This window comes from Rana temporaria, chromosome 7 (assembly GCF_905171775.1).
Source record: "Rana temporaria chromosome 7, aRanTem1.1, whole genome shotgun sequence".
Lineage (NCBI taxonomy): Eukaryota > Metazoa > Chordata > Amphibia > Anura > Ranidae > Rana > Rana temporaria.
Window position 1 is genome coordinate 99937479 of NC_053495.1, and position 12815 is coordinate 99950293.

At 44.4% G+C, this 12815-nt stretch overlaps 1 protein-coding gene across 3 annotated transcripts in view; it reads right to left on the reverse strand.

Annotated features, from left to right (window-relative positions):
• The window catches only part of PLA2G4A (phospholipase A2 group IVA), a 227098-nt gene extending 214742 nt beyond the window's left edge, over positions 1-12356 (reverse strand). For all 3 annotated transcript variants that reach the window (XM_040359755.1, XM_040359754.1, XM_040359753.1), the window contains exon 1: positions 12061-12356. The gene's annotated coding sequence lies outside the window, so the exon portion shown is untranslated. The remainder of the gene's footprint in view (positions 1-12060) is intronic.
• Positions 12357-12815: the final 459 nt, after the last annotated feature.

Below are 12815 nucleotides of genomic sequence, written 5' to 3' on the forward strand. Positions count from 1 at the left end.
TTTCCATTAATAACGCACATACAGATCCAAGCTGATATCCTTGCATTGCAACTCTGCATTAGTCAATGGTAAATGTGGTATACACTATATACAATCACCCGTCCATGAAAATACGTTTTAAATTCAAAACTGTAGCACTGCCGTAAGTAATTTTTTCTTATTAAACTTACCATACCAGAGTGTTTACATTTTCTGGAAGCAGACATGATCGCATTTTATTGACAATATACCCTGAAGAACTGAACAGTCTTTCGCACGGAACAGATGTTGCCGATACACAAAGAATTGTCAAAACTGCTTAGGACAGGAAAAAGATGGTTATTTTTGCCCCCTTCCCCTGATGGAGCCTGATGAATCCTCCTGCTCCACAGATGCAAAGATACCTCAATCCAATGGGTGCAGTTTGCTCGCATCCAGCAGGGTAAGTCTCACTGTCCAGTGACGTCAAGAATTTTGCTCGATCAAAATAATTTAAGATTAATCGAGGAATTAATCTTTAATTTCCCCAGCCGTAGTATTTTTTATTATTAAGCAAGGAGATACGCACCGACTGTTAGTGATTACCTAGGTTGGTTACCTAACAGATGAGAGGTTAGCTGAGAATTACTGATTGCAACAATCAGTACATCTTGATCCTCTTTTTGGTTAGAGACACACAGATATCACCTATAATTTGCATTTGTTAGACAGTATCGCCTACATTAGACAGCTGTAAATGTGTTTATTTTATGGTGAATAATGTCTGCTCTGTTTGATAAAATGCTCAATAAAAAATTATTGAAAGAAAAAAATACTGGAGGAACATTTGCATTCATCAAATGTTCCTCCAGTAGATATATAAATCTTGTATAATAATCAGACAAGAAGCTACGCATGGGACGTACTTGAACATTCCAACATGACAATGATCCAAGACACAACGCCAAGTCAACCTGTCATTGGCTACAGCAGAATAAAATGAAGGTTCTGGAGTGGCCAGCTCAGTCTCCTGACCTCGATATAAAACGTGCAGTTCATGCAAAACAGCCCAAGAATTTACAGGAACTTGAGGCTTTTCGCCAAGAGGAACGGGCAGTTTTACCATCCAAGAAGATAAAGAGCCTCATCCACAAAAAGATTTCAAGGCAATACACAATATTAAGAACTTGGGTATGTAAACTTTTGATCATGGCTAATTGGGTAGTTTCTGTTGTCATGATTTAAAAAGAGTAAACAGTTGATTGATAATAAATGGCTTCAGACAAACACTAGGCATGAGTGGTATCATTCATATTCTCTAAAAAAAAATAGCCAAGAAATAAATTCTACCAGGGTATGTAAACTTATGAGCACAACGGTAAAAAAACAAAACAAAAAAAAAAAAACCTTTAAAGCTTTGGACAGAGTGAAGAGGAATTAGGTTTGTATTGCCGTCTGTGTCCCCATTAGGGAGAATTACCCTCCCTATTTACCAAGTGAAAGTAAAAGAAAACCCCACATTTTGAGTTGTTCCCAGAAAAGTAAGAGGAAATCTTCCAATGTGAGCACTACAGTAGTTCTGGTGACGGGGGGGGGGGTTCAAGGATTTACCCTAATTTGCAGGGATTTTACCTTACTTTCTATTTTGGCTATGGGACAGGACATGAAGGAAAATCTCATTGGGACACATACATCTCTAACCATCTCAGCAGTTTCTAAACATCTTCTGTACGGTGCCCGCTGTCCCTGACCATCTCTTGTATCATGCCCATAGTCTTGGGCTATATCCTGTTTTGTGTCTGTTCTCTGGCATAGAATATTCACTGAATTTCATGTACGGCACTTTAGCGATGTCAAAAGCCTTACTTGAGGACCCCTATTTCAAGACAGTTGACCACTACTGAACGAAACAATCTATCCACCCCAATACAAAAAGTGCTACAATATAAAGTTATAACACAGTATAATGGTAGATGTGCACATGTAGATGTACCTCAAATTGGACAGCAACCAATTAATTTACCTTCCCACTAAAGAAAAGGTAATTGCGCTGTATTTCATTCCTCCGTTCTCGCATCAGCTTGCAGTATTGGTTATTTCTTTCATTCCCAACTTCTGTTACAGAGAGAGCATTTACCAATATTTTTCTTTGTACCCTTTAAAACTCCTCTTGAATTGGTAAAAAGATGCAGAATATTTTTTTTTTTTTATAAAAGAGCATAAAATTTAAAAAAAAAAAAAAAAAACACAAACACACACACACACACACACACACACGACTATGAACTATTTCAAAAAGCCAACACTCGACAAAACATGGTATGTGTTATTTATATATACACACACACGGTGCAAGAAGGCCAAGTAAGTAAAGTCACCCGCACCTAAACAATGCAGTCGGAAAGTGGAGTGGAGTTTAGTAACATTTTTCTTCTAATGTTTTGTTTTTTTGTATGTAACTATTTGTACAATGTGGGTGCAAGATAAACAGATCTTACATTTTCATTGAAGGTCAAGGATGTTGTATGACAAAAAATTGCAATGTCAGGGAAGCCGAGTGATGAGGGGAGCAGTGACAGTTTTGCTGGGTGATCAGAGGATGCAGTCTCAGGGGAGTTGGCTGACAAGAGAGCAGGCGGTGCAATGGCAAGAATGCTTGGTGGCTAGGTGAAGCCGTGACATGCGCAAGGGTGCTGGGTGGCTTGAAGAAGCAGTGGCAGTTGTGCTGGGTGACAGGAAGGGGTTTAGTGGAAATGGTGCTGGGTGACAGGGGGTTCAATAGCAGGGATGCTGGGAGAAAAAGGGGAGCAGAAGCAAGAATGCCTGGTGACATGGAGGGCCTGGGTGAGGGAAGTCTCATGATAGGAAGATGCAGTGGGCAGGAAGCTGGGTGGCAGGTGAGAACTATGGCAGGGAAATATTTACTAAATGGGAGCACTCAAAATCTGGTGCATGCATGGTATGGTAGCAAATAAGCTTCTAAATTCAGTTTGTTCAGTTAGGCTTTGACAATAAAATCTGGAAGCAGATTAGCTTCTGGGAAGAGCTGCACCAGATTTTGCACTCTCCAGATTAAGTAAATCTTCTGTAATTAGAACAGAAAAGCACCGATTAGAACCCAAGCATTAGGCCCTCCCCATCCTTTGACCGGTCGAGGAGGGAGACCAAGCACCGTAGAAGAGGGAGCAGAGCATCGCAATAGTCTCAGCTGGGCTGCAGCCAGTTCAGAATTGGGAAAGCCTTCAACTCCAGGAATGTCAACAGATATGGCAGGTCAACTGGGTGGAAAAGGGCAATTTCCTCATGGTCAGCGAGATGGGGAATCCCCACCGATAAGTGCACCTCAGCTGCCGGGGCTTGTCCAGCAGGAGAGGAGGCAACAGCGCTCGATGTTGCAGGGTAGCCCTGGACAAATCTGGGAGTTATTTAACAGAGGCTCCATCAAAGTCAATCACACCTCCCATACATTGGAAAGAAGGAAGGAGGAATGCAACGATGCAGGTGGCATGACGTCTCTAGGCCTGTTCAGATTCCGTTGAGCAGGGGCCAAAAGCCCTATGCACCCTGTCAAATTCCAGGTCCCGGGGAGGGGGGGGTAAGCAAGGTGGCTAGCTGCTCGCATGTCACCACAAGTGTGGGTTGCAGGCATTCCTGAGGCCTCCATTAGGCCCCAGAGCTGCAGGCTGTTGCAGCGACTCCGGTGCTCAAGCTCCTATAGGGATGCGACATGGGAGGCTTGTGAGGTCCTTGTCTGTTCTAGGTTGCGAGACACAGTTCTCTAGGGATGCCAATGACCTCAGAGACCCTGTCTGAGAGAAACTGTACATCAAACTGAACGTAGGACCCTGTGTGCCTCCTCCAGGCGGAGCACTTGCACCTCCATGTCAGTCTTTGTTGGCAATGTCTGAAGGAGAGCCCTGAGGTTGGGGTCTCCCAGAGTAGATGGCAAGGCCGTCATCGACAGTCCCGGGGAGCACAGCGGGTGGGAGATCATGGCATCTGGGAAGACAGACAGGGACTCTGAGGCAGGGGAAGCCAGAGGGGCTATTATAGAGGAATCTGAGGAGGAAAGGGAGCCTGGAAAAAAGTACTGGATCTCTGACTGGGGAGAAGCTTTGTGAAGACTCTTCACCTGCCTCCATTTTCAGAGCCAATTCCAGGGAGTAGGACTGCATTAATTACGCTGAATAACTGAAGAGATGGTCAAAGCTCTGGCAGCATGCGTCTACTTTGCAGTGTCCAAAATGATATAGTTTTAAACGGAGTGTTATTAACACTTCATGGTTTCTCTCTGTAATGAATTCTTCCCAGGTTAACATCTCTGCTGGTGATTTTAGATATGGGGTATCATGTGGCTCACTCACAGTGGACAGCGCTGCTGCTTGTCCACTCTGGCACTTATCAGGTACACTGTTACATGCTTTTACTGCTGTGTGCCCCCATTTACCAGTATTTCCCACACTGCCTTTCCTGGTCAATCATGAAGAAATCTCAATGGGAACACACAAATAATAATAATAAAAAAAAAAAAAAAATCCAAGTGGGGGAGGGGGGTTGGGGAGGGTTAAAACCAGTCTGGCTGGTTTTTATTGTCATCAGTATTTCTGTTGGAGTCCCCTGCACTTTCACCTTGTGGATGCCCTGTCACTAGATCAGGGAATGGAGGGAAAATCTCAGCCCAATTTCACATAGCAATAAAAGTTTCACAATGGTTTCATTACAGATAAGTGGACTCTTTCATCAAATAAGCTTTTAAAATTGCATAGGAATAAACATGGCATTTGCCCGCCTTCTCACTTCACTTCTGGTCTGCGTCTGTCTCTGGCCATGCATCTCCGGAGACAGACCGGAAGTGACGTGAGCAGGTGCGCAAATGCTGCATTAACGATGCGTTTTGATTCTTTTTTCCCAAGCTGGCTCTTGTCTTTTTTACAATTTGACACTTTTTTTGTGACATGGTAGGGGTACAATGTACTGCGTTACCAATTCACATGGGGGGGCCGGGATCTGGGGGTCCCCTTGTTAAAGCGGGCTTCCAGATTCCGATAAGCCCCTCGCCCGCAGACCCCCACAACCACCGGGGAAGGGTTGTGGGGATGAGGCTCTTGGCCCCATCAACATGGTACAGAGCCCCCCCTGCTCCAAAGCACCCATCCCCCCCACGTTGAGGGCATGTGGCCTGGTACGGTTCAGTAGGAGGGGCACTCTTGTCCCCCCCCCCTTTTTTTCCCACAGCCTGCCAGGTTCCGTACTCGGATAAGGGTCTGGTATGGATTTTTGGGGGACCCCATTTTTATCGTTTTACTTTAAGCATTATTAAAAACAGCTGTTTAAAACTTTTTTTGCATTGATACATGTCCCCTGGGGCAGGACCCTGGTCCCCAAACACTTTATGACAATAACTTGCATATAAACCTTTAAAATTAGCACTTTTGATTTTTCATGTTCGTGTCTCAGACTTAAATGGTGATCAAATGTATTTTTTGCCTGTTCGCAAGTTCTGGTGGGAACTGAACCGGGGGGGGGGTTGGCTCATCCTTACATGACACCATCTGAACCAAATAAGTTTATCTTGGTCTCATCAGACCACAGGACATGCTTCCAGTAATTTATGTCCTTAGTCTGCTTGTCTTCAGCAAACTGTTTGCAGATTTTCTTGTTCGTCATCTTTAGAAGAGGCTTCCTTCTGGGACAACAGCCATGCAGAACAATTTGATTTAATGTGAGGCGTATGATCTGAGTACTGACAGGCTGACCCCCCACCCCTTTAACCTTGGCAGCAAGGCTGACAGCAGTCATACGTCTATTTCACAAAGACAACCTCTGGATACGACGCTGAGCAGGTGCACGCAACTTCTTTGATCAACCATGGCGATGCCTGTTTTGAGTGGACCCAGTCCTGGTAAACCGCTGTATGGTCTTGGCCACTGTGCTGCAGCTCAGTTTCAGGGTCTTGGCAATCTTCTTATAGCCTAGGCCATCTTTATGTAGAGCAACAATATTTTTTTTCCAATGCTCAGAGAGTTCTTTGCCATGAGGTGACATGTTGAGCTTCCAGTGACCAGTATGAGCGATAACACACCTGCTCCCCATTCACACATGACAATTTGTAACACCAACGAGACACACGACACCGGGGAGGGAAATGGCTAATTGGGCCCAATGTGGACATTTTTACTTAGGGTTGTACTTACTTTTGTTGCCAGCGGCTTAGACATTAATGCAGTGTTAATTTAGTCAACTAAAACATTTTAGTCAACTAAAACCAAAATGCCATTTTAGTCAAAAGACTTAGGCCTCGTACAGACGGGCAAACATGTACGATGAAAACGGTCCGCCCGGAGATTTCTGTATGATGGCTGTACACACCATCATACAGAAATCCGCGCGTACTCGATACGCGGCGACGAGGCCGCGACGATGACGCGGCGACGTGCGCGGCCCTGGCAGTTCAATGCTTCCACGCAGACGACCGAAAATGTCCGACGGACAGGATTCCAGCGGGCATGTTTGTAAACATGTTTAGAAATATTTGCCCGCTCGAAAAAGGCCCGGCGGGCAAATGTCCGCTGGAATCCTGTCCGCTCGGCTGTACAGACGACCGAACATGTCTGCTGAAACTGGTCCGCGGTCTGCTGCCAAAATTAACACTGCATTAATGGCTGTGTGCTGAGCCATTTTGAGGGGACAGCAAATTGACACTATTATACAAGCTGTACACTCACTGCTTTACATTGAGGAAATTACACTTTGCTACAGTGTTGTCACATAAAAAGGTAGAATAAAATATTTTCAAAAATGTGAGGGGTGTACTCACTTTTGTGAGATACTACACACACACACACACACACACACACACACACACACTACTATGGGGGTTATTTACGAAAGGCAAATCCACTTTGCACTACAAGTGTACTTGGAAATGCAGTCACTGTAAATCTAAGTAGATCTGGAACCAGGGGAAGCTCTGCCGATTTTATCATCCAATCATGTACAAGCTAAAATGTTTTTATTTTTCCCCCGTCACGTCCCCCTAGGATCTACAGCGACTGCACTTCTAGTGCAAAGTGGATTTGCCTTTAGCAAATAACCCCATATATTACCAAAAGTATTGGTACGCCTGCCTTTACACACACATGAACTTTAATGGCATTCCAGTCTTAGTCAATAGGGTTCAATATTGAGTTGGCCCCCCTTTGCAGCTATAACAGCTTAACATTTTCTGGGAAGGCTGTCCCCAAGGTTTAGGTGTGTCCACGGGAATGTTTGACCATTCTTCCAGAAGCACATTTATGAGGTCAGGCACTGATTTGAACAATACACAAAAGAGACACAAACTCCTGCGCACGGGTGGATTGTCCGACTGTTTAGTCAATATTCCACATGGGAATTTGCACAAAAATCAAAACTGGTAACAGAAGCCTTGCAGCCCTTCAGGGACGGGGAACATCCTAGCAGAGCACAAAGAGAAAAGAAAGAAAGGCGCACCAGCCTTGTGTATTACCGTTTGACAGTTTGATAAATAAATGAGAAAACATAAACTACTCACAAACGAGATGGTGTAAAAGGCTTGTCAACAACGGTATGGTAATGAATACCTCTCGAGCCGCAATCCCGGAAGGGGGGGGGGGGGGGGAAGGAGGTGTGTCACTGCCGGCTGACGCGCTTCAAGGCTACAGAGGCCTCTTCATCAGAGCTCAGCCTTTCTTTCTTTTCTCTTTGTTCACCGATTTGAACAAGAAGGCCTGGCTCACAGTCTCTGCTTTAATTTATCCCAAATGTGTTCTAGCGGGTTGAGGTCAGGACTCTGTGCAGGCCAGTCAAGTTACTCCACCCCAAACTTGCTCATTTATGTCTTTATGGACCTTGCTTTGTGCACTGGTCCAAATCATTTTGTGGAGGGAGGATTATGGTGTGGGTTGTTTTTCAGGGGTTGGTCTCAGCTGGAGGCAAAATTATGGTGTGGGGGTTGGTCTCAGCCCATTAGTTCTAGTGAAAGGAAAACTTAAGGTGTCAGTATACCAAGACATTTTGGACAATTTCATGCTCCCAAGTTTGTAGGGACAGTTTGGTTCCAACAGGACTGTGCACCAGTGCACAAAGCAAGGCCCTATAAAAAAAAAGGCATGGATGAGCGAGTTTGGGGTGAGGAACTTGACTGGCCTGCACAGAGTGCCGACATCAACCCGAAAGAACACCTTTGGGATGAATTAAAGCAGAGACTGTGAGCCAGGCCTTCTCGTCCACATCAGTGCCTAATTAAAAAAATAATGCGGTTCTGAAATGTCAAACATTCCCATAGACACACTCCTAAACCTTGTGGACAGCCTTCCCAGAAGAGTTGACGCTGTTATAGCTGCAATATTGAACCAAGACTAGGTTGACATGAAAAGGCTGATAACAACAAAACCTGGGGAATGCCCAGGGAAAAACCAAGCCTACTTACCGACCAGCTCGCAGAACAACCAATTAACCTGTCTAACAGTATGTGTTAAAAACAGGGGTTTTGTCCGCACGCATTTGCAAACGCATGCGTGAGCCACAGAGCCGCGCCAAGGCACATGCGGAGGCACATGCATTCTAATGGATAGATAGGGCAGGCATCCCAATACTGTTGGTAATATAGTGTATATCACTTTACATTTTTTCTCCTTTTATTGGTAAAACTAAATGGATTTGGAGAGACTAACTATGTAAACTGAAGTCAGATTCCAGCTAACACTTTATAAGCAGTTACAGCCAACATTTTTTTCCTTTAGGGATAAATAAAAGCTCATTGTAAGCACTCCTGCGAGTTAAATGGTTTGTCTCATCTCTGCAACTGATACATCTGCTGGAGAACTTCTTAATTTGAAAAACAACAGACTTGCTGGCTGGATCACCAGATTAAAAATAGAAGAAATAAAAGTCTAAAAAGAAAACTACGTTTTTTTGCACACCGCAGCTTGAAAAAGCTTAGTACAGCTTTTTTCTTTTTACCAAGATAAAATACAGCCCATTAATGTATTGTAATGTGCCTATGCACACAGACATGTTAACATGCGCTGTGCATTCTTCAGTAAAAAAAAATATCATTTTTTTTGTTCAGTAATTATTACCTCATGCACACAAATGACCATTTACATAATGAGCCTGGAGCAGTGGCAGCCAGTGCTTAATATATTGGGAGGGGAGCAGCAAACACCATACAACCACCCCGCGCGGGGGAGACCGATGGAATTGTGGCGATCCAAAGCAACCCGCCCGCACCCTGAGCCCACCCTTTTTTTTTTGAAGCCTCACGTACAATAAAAATTGTAATCCATGCGTCCGGCGCATTGATTGGGGGGAACTCAATGAGATCCTATGGAACTTTTCACAATGGTCAGTTGCATTTTCTGCATTGCAGCCCTGCTTGCTGCACTTTTTGTACATTTAAATGGCCCTTTCACACTGATCAGTCTGAGTGTAGGTTCACATCTGTGTGAACACAGTGACAGACAACACATGCGATTCACATCTGCACTGCGTGGAATGCAATGCGGCATCCTGGTCTAGGCCAACAAGGCCCAGGCCTAGGGCAGCACTTTGTAGGGGGGCAGCACGGAAAGAGTCCCCACTGGCTTGCGCTATACTGTTAGTGTAACTCAAGCCGCTTCTAATTTTGACTGTTCTATAATTCTGGACCACAAACCGTCCACACTGTGCTATAGGTTTCTACCGCACCATTGGCATGATTATATCTTCTCAGTCCTCTCTATAAAATTATTAGAAATGTGTGCTTAAAGTAGAACTATATGCAACAATTTTATTTTTCGTTTTGGAGTAAGGGAGGCCCCTGTCAGTTTATTTTTTACCATCCCTGTTCCATTGCAGAGATCTCCCTTCACTTTCTATGCAAATTAAGGGAATCCAATGCCCTCCCAGGCCCTAAGAACTAGTGTCCCCACTCCAAAATTTCAGGGTGGGTCTTATACAGAAAGGGGTGGGTCAAACTTAAATTAGGGGATGTACAAGTTTAGTCAGGCCTAGGGCAGGACAAAGCCCAAATACATTACTGATTGTATAGTTGAGCTTGCATTTAATTCACACAAAAAGTTGCAGGGACTTTTTTCCCCCGCACTGAAATCAGATCGCATGGGTGTTTTCACCTATGCGATCCGATTCCTGTGTGAGTTCACAGTTGGCACCACGATCTGTGAACCCATCTGGGGGTGTCAATAGCAATGTATTGACACCTGCAGCGGCTCGCAAAGGGCAGTGTAAACTGCCTGCAGAAGACTTGCGAAAACTGGCGCTGTAATCGCGCTGGTTCCCACATCACACAAGTGTGAACCTAGGCTGATTTGCTTTTGTTCACTTGTGAAGAGTTCTATTTAAAGGGATGCATTTTTCCTTCTGCTTTTTCACTAAACAAAAACTGATCTGTGTGAAAGCAGCACAATGCAGCCATCACATGTAAGAATTGGCAAGCTGCAGTAATGTTTGCTTTTGGGTTTAATATTGCTGCTTTAAAGGGGAGCTCCACCCTAAAATGGAACTTCCGCTCATCGGAACCCTCCCCCCTCCTGTGTCACATTTGACACCTTTCAGGGGGAGGGGGGTGCAGATACCTGTCTAAAGACAGGTATTTGCACCCACTTCCGGCCACACAGTCTGCGGGTAGACTGCGGGCAGGACGTCAGATCCCCCCCGTTGTGTTCTGGGAAACACTCAGCTCCCAGTACACAGCGGGAGCCAATCGGCAGGCGTAGCGCGACTCGCGCATGCGCCGTAGGGAACCGGGCAGTGAACCTGGAGCACTTTACTTCCTGGTTCCCTCACCGGGCAGCAGAGTGACAAGCGATTGCTCGTCCTCAGCTGCGGACGGCGCTGGACTCCAGGACAGGCAAGTATGCTAATATTAAAAGTCAGCAGCTGCAGTATTTGTAGCTGCTGGCTTTTAATTTTTTTTTTTTCGGTGGACATCCGCTTTAAGGAAGCCTGTTAGAGCCAGGATTGAGGCAAGTAATCCACCTTATCCCTGTACCCCTAGACTAAACGAGCATGTAATCCATGAAGGGTGGGGGACCCCACTGCAGATGTAGATTTTGGCTCATTCAGATGCTGGAACAACAAGGACGATGAGAGCTGCCTGCTTGCAGTGGATGGCTTCTACGGTTTTCAGAGACCTCTGTTACATAAAAAGAAGCAGGAAAAGCAGAAGCTGAAAGATAAGCGACGCAAGTAAAATCCTGCAGTGCCAGGAAGAGATGTTACACAGCATTACCCTCTCTCTATACACGTTTATGTCTGTGCACTACAGCCTGTAATAAGACTACTACTACTCAGCTACAGACTCCTATGGATAAAGTGCCAGGCAGGTAATAAATGTAACCTACACCTCACACACAGAGCTGTAATCTAATGGCCCATACACACGATCGTCTGAAAAAAATAGCGTTTTCAAGATCGATCGCACAATAATCTGCTCCTTAGTACACAGCTTTCGAGAGCCCATCTCAAGAGTTCATCTGATATTATCCAAGGGACAAGTAGGAAAGTTTTTCTCGTATGATACCAGAGAGTACAATTTTCATTCAATCGATACAGTTGTGCATTTGTATTGTAATTTCAAATGACAACACATTACATCACTTTTTTTTTTCCTGTCGTACAAGACTTTTCGTAGCTTTAGTAAACTCATCATTTTCGATATGAGATTAGCATGCAAAAGAAAAAAAAAAGCGAGCAATCGTCCGATATTGTGGACGCACAGATCGCATTGTGTGTAGCAGGCATTAGGATAAAGCTTTACGCTCGCCTTCGTCCTAAAATACAATAATATTGTACAAATCGATCCATGAACCTTTTCCCACACAAAGTACTGTGACTACAGGAATGTAAACATAATCTACATCAATAAACCAAAACCAGTGATTGTCCCCACTTTGGTATACAGTAGCCACACACAAGAAACAATGTATTTCCTGTGAAACTTACTTCTCTAAAGTGTGTTAAAATAGTGATACTCCCACACAATGGTAACAAGTTTAGGCTCATCTATGGCTGCCACATCCCACCAGTCATTGTTCTCTCTACACTTCAGTGTTTGTAAACTTGTGTGGAACATAAACATACCTTCTCCCCTCAGTATCCTCTGAGAAAGTTCCTTCTTCAATGGAGTCCTTGTGCTGCGATCATCCCTCCACTGTTTCCTCAGCACTGTGTCATTCACTTCCTCGTCTGGAGTCTCGTGACCTCTCCTCACCAGTAACAGGCTCAGTTTTACTAAACTAAAGAGCCGACAAACAGCTTCTCCTCATCAATTAACTGTTTGCATTCCAGGGACAGTTTCGCTTTTCCTCTATTGACCTTTTCATTCAGTAATTTGTTTGTTAATTTTTAAAGCAACCCTTTCCCCCCCTTTCGTAAATTATACTTCAGCAGGCATGTCTGAATGCTGACGTCTAATCGCCTAAGGGCCCATTCACACATTGGGGATGATTTACTAAAGGCAAATAGACTGTGAAATTTGCAAGTGCAGTTGCTTCAGAGGTCAGCAAGTGGGGCACTGCTTCACTTTGCAAAGAATACCCAATCACATGCAATGAATAAAAACAGCATTTTTTCCTGCACATGATTGGATGATGGAGGTCAGCAGGGATTCCCCTCATATACTAAGCCCTGGAGCAACTTCATTTTGTAGAGCAGTGTTTCTCAACTCCAGTCCTCATGTACCCCCAACATGTCATGTTTTCAGGCTTTCCATTATTTTGCACAGGTGATTTGATCAGTTTCACTGCCTTAGGCTGGCCATACATGATACAATTTTCTTATTCAATTTTCTTTAGATTTACCTTTAACCACTTCCCGCCCGGCCTATGGCCGATTTA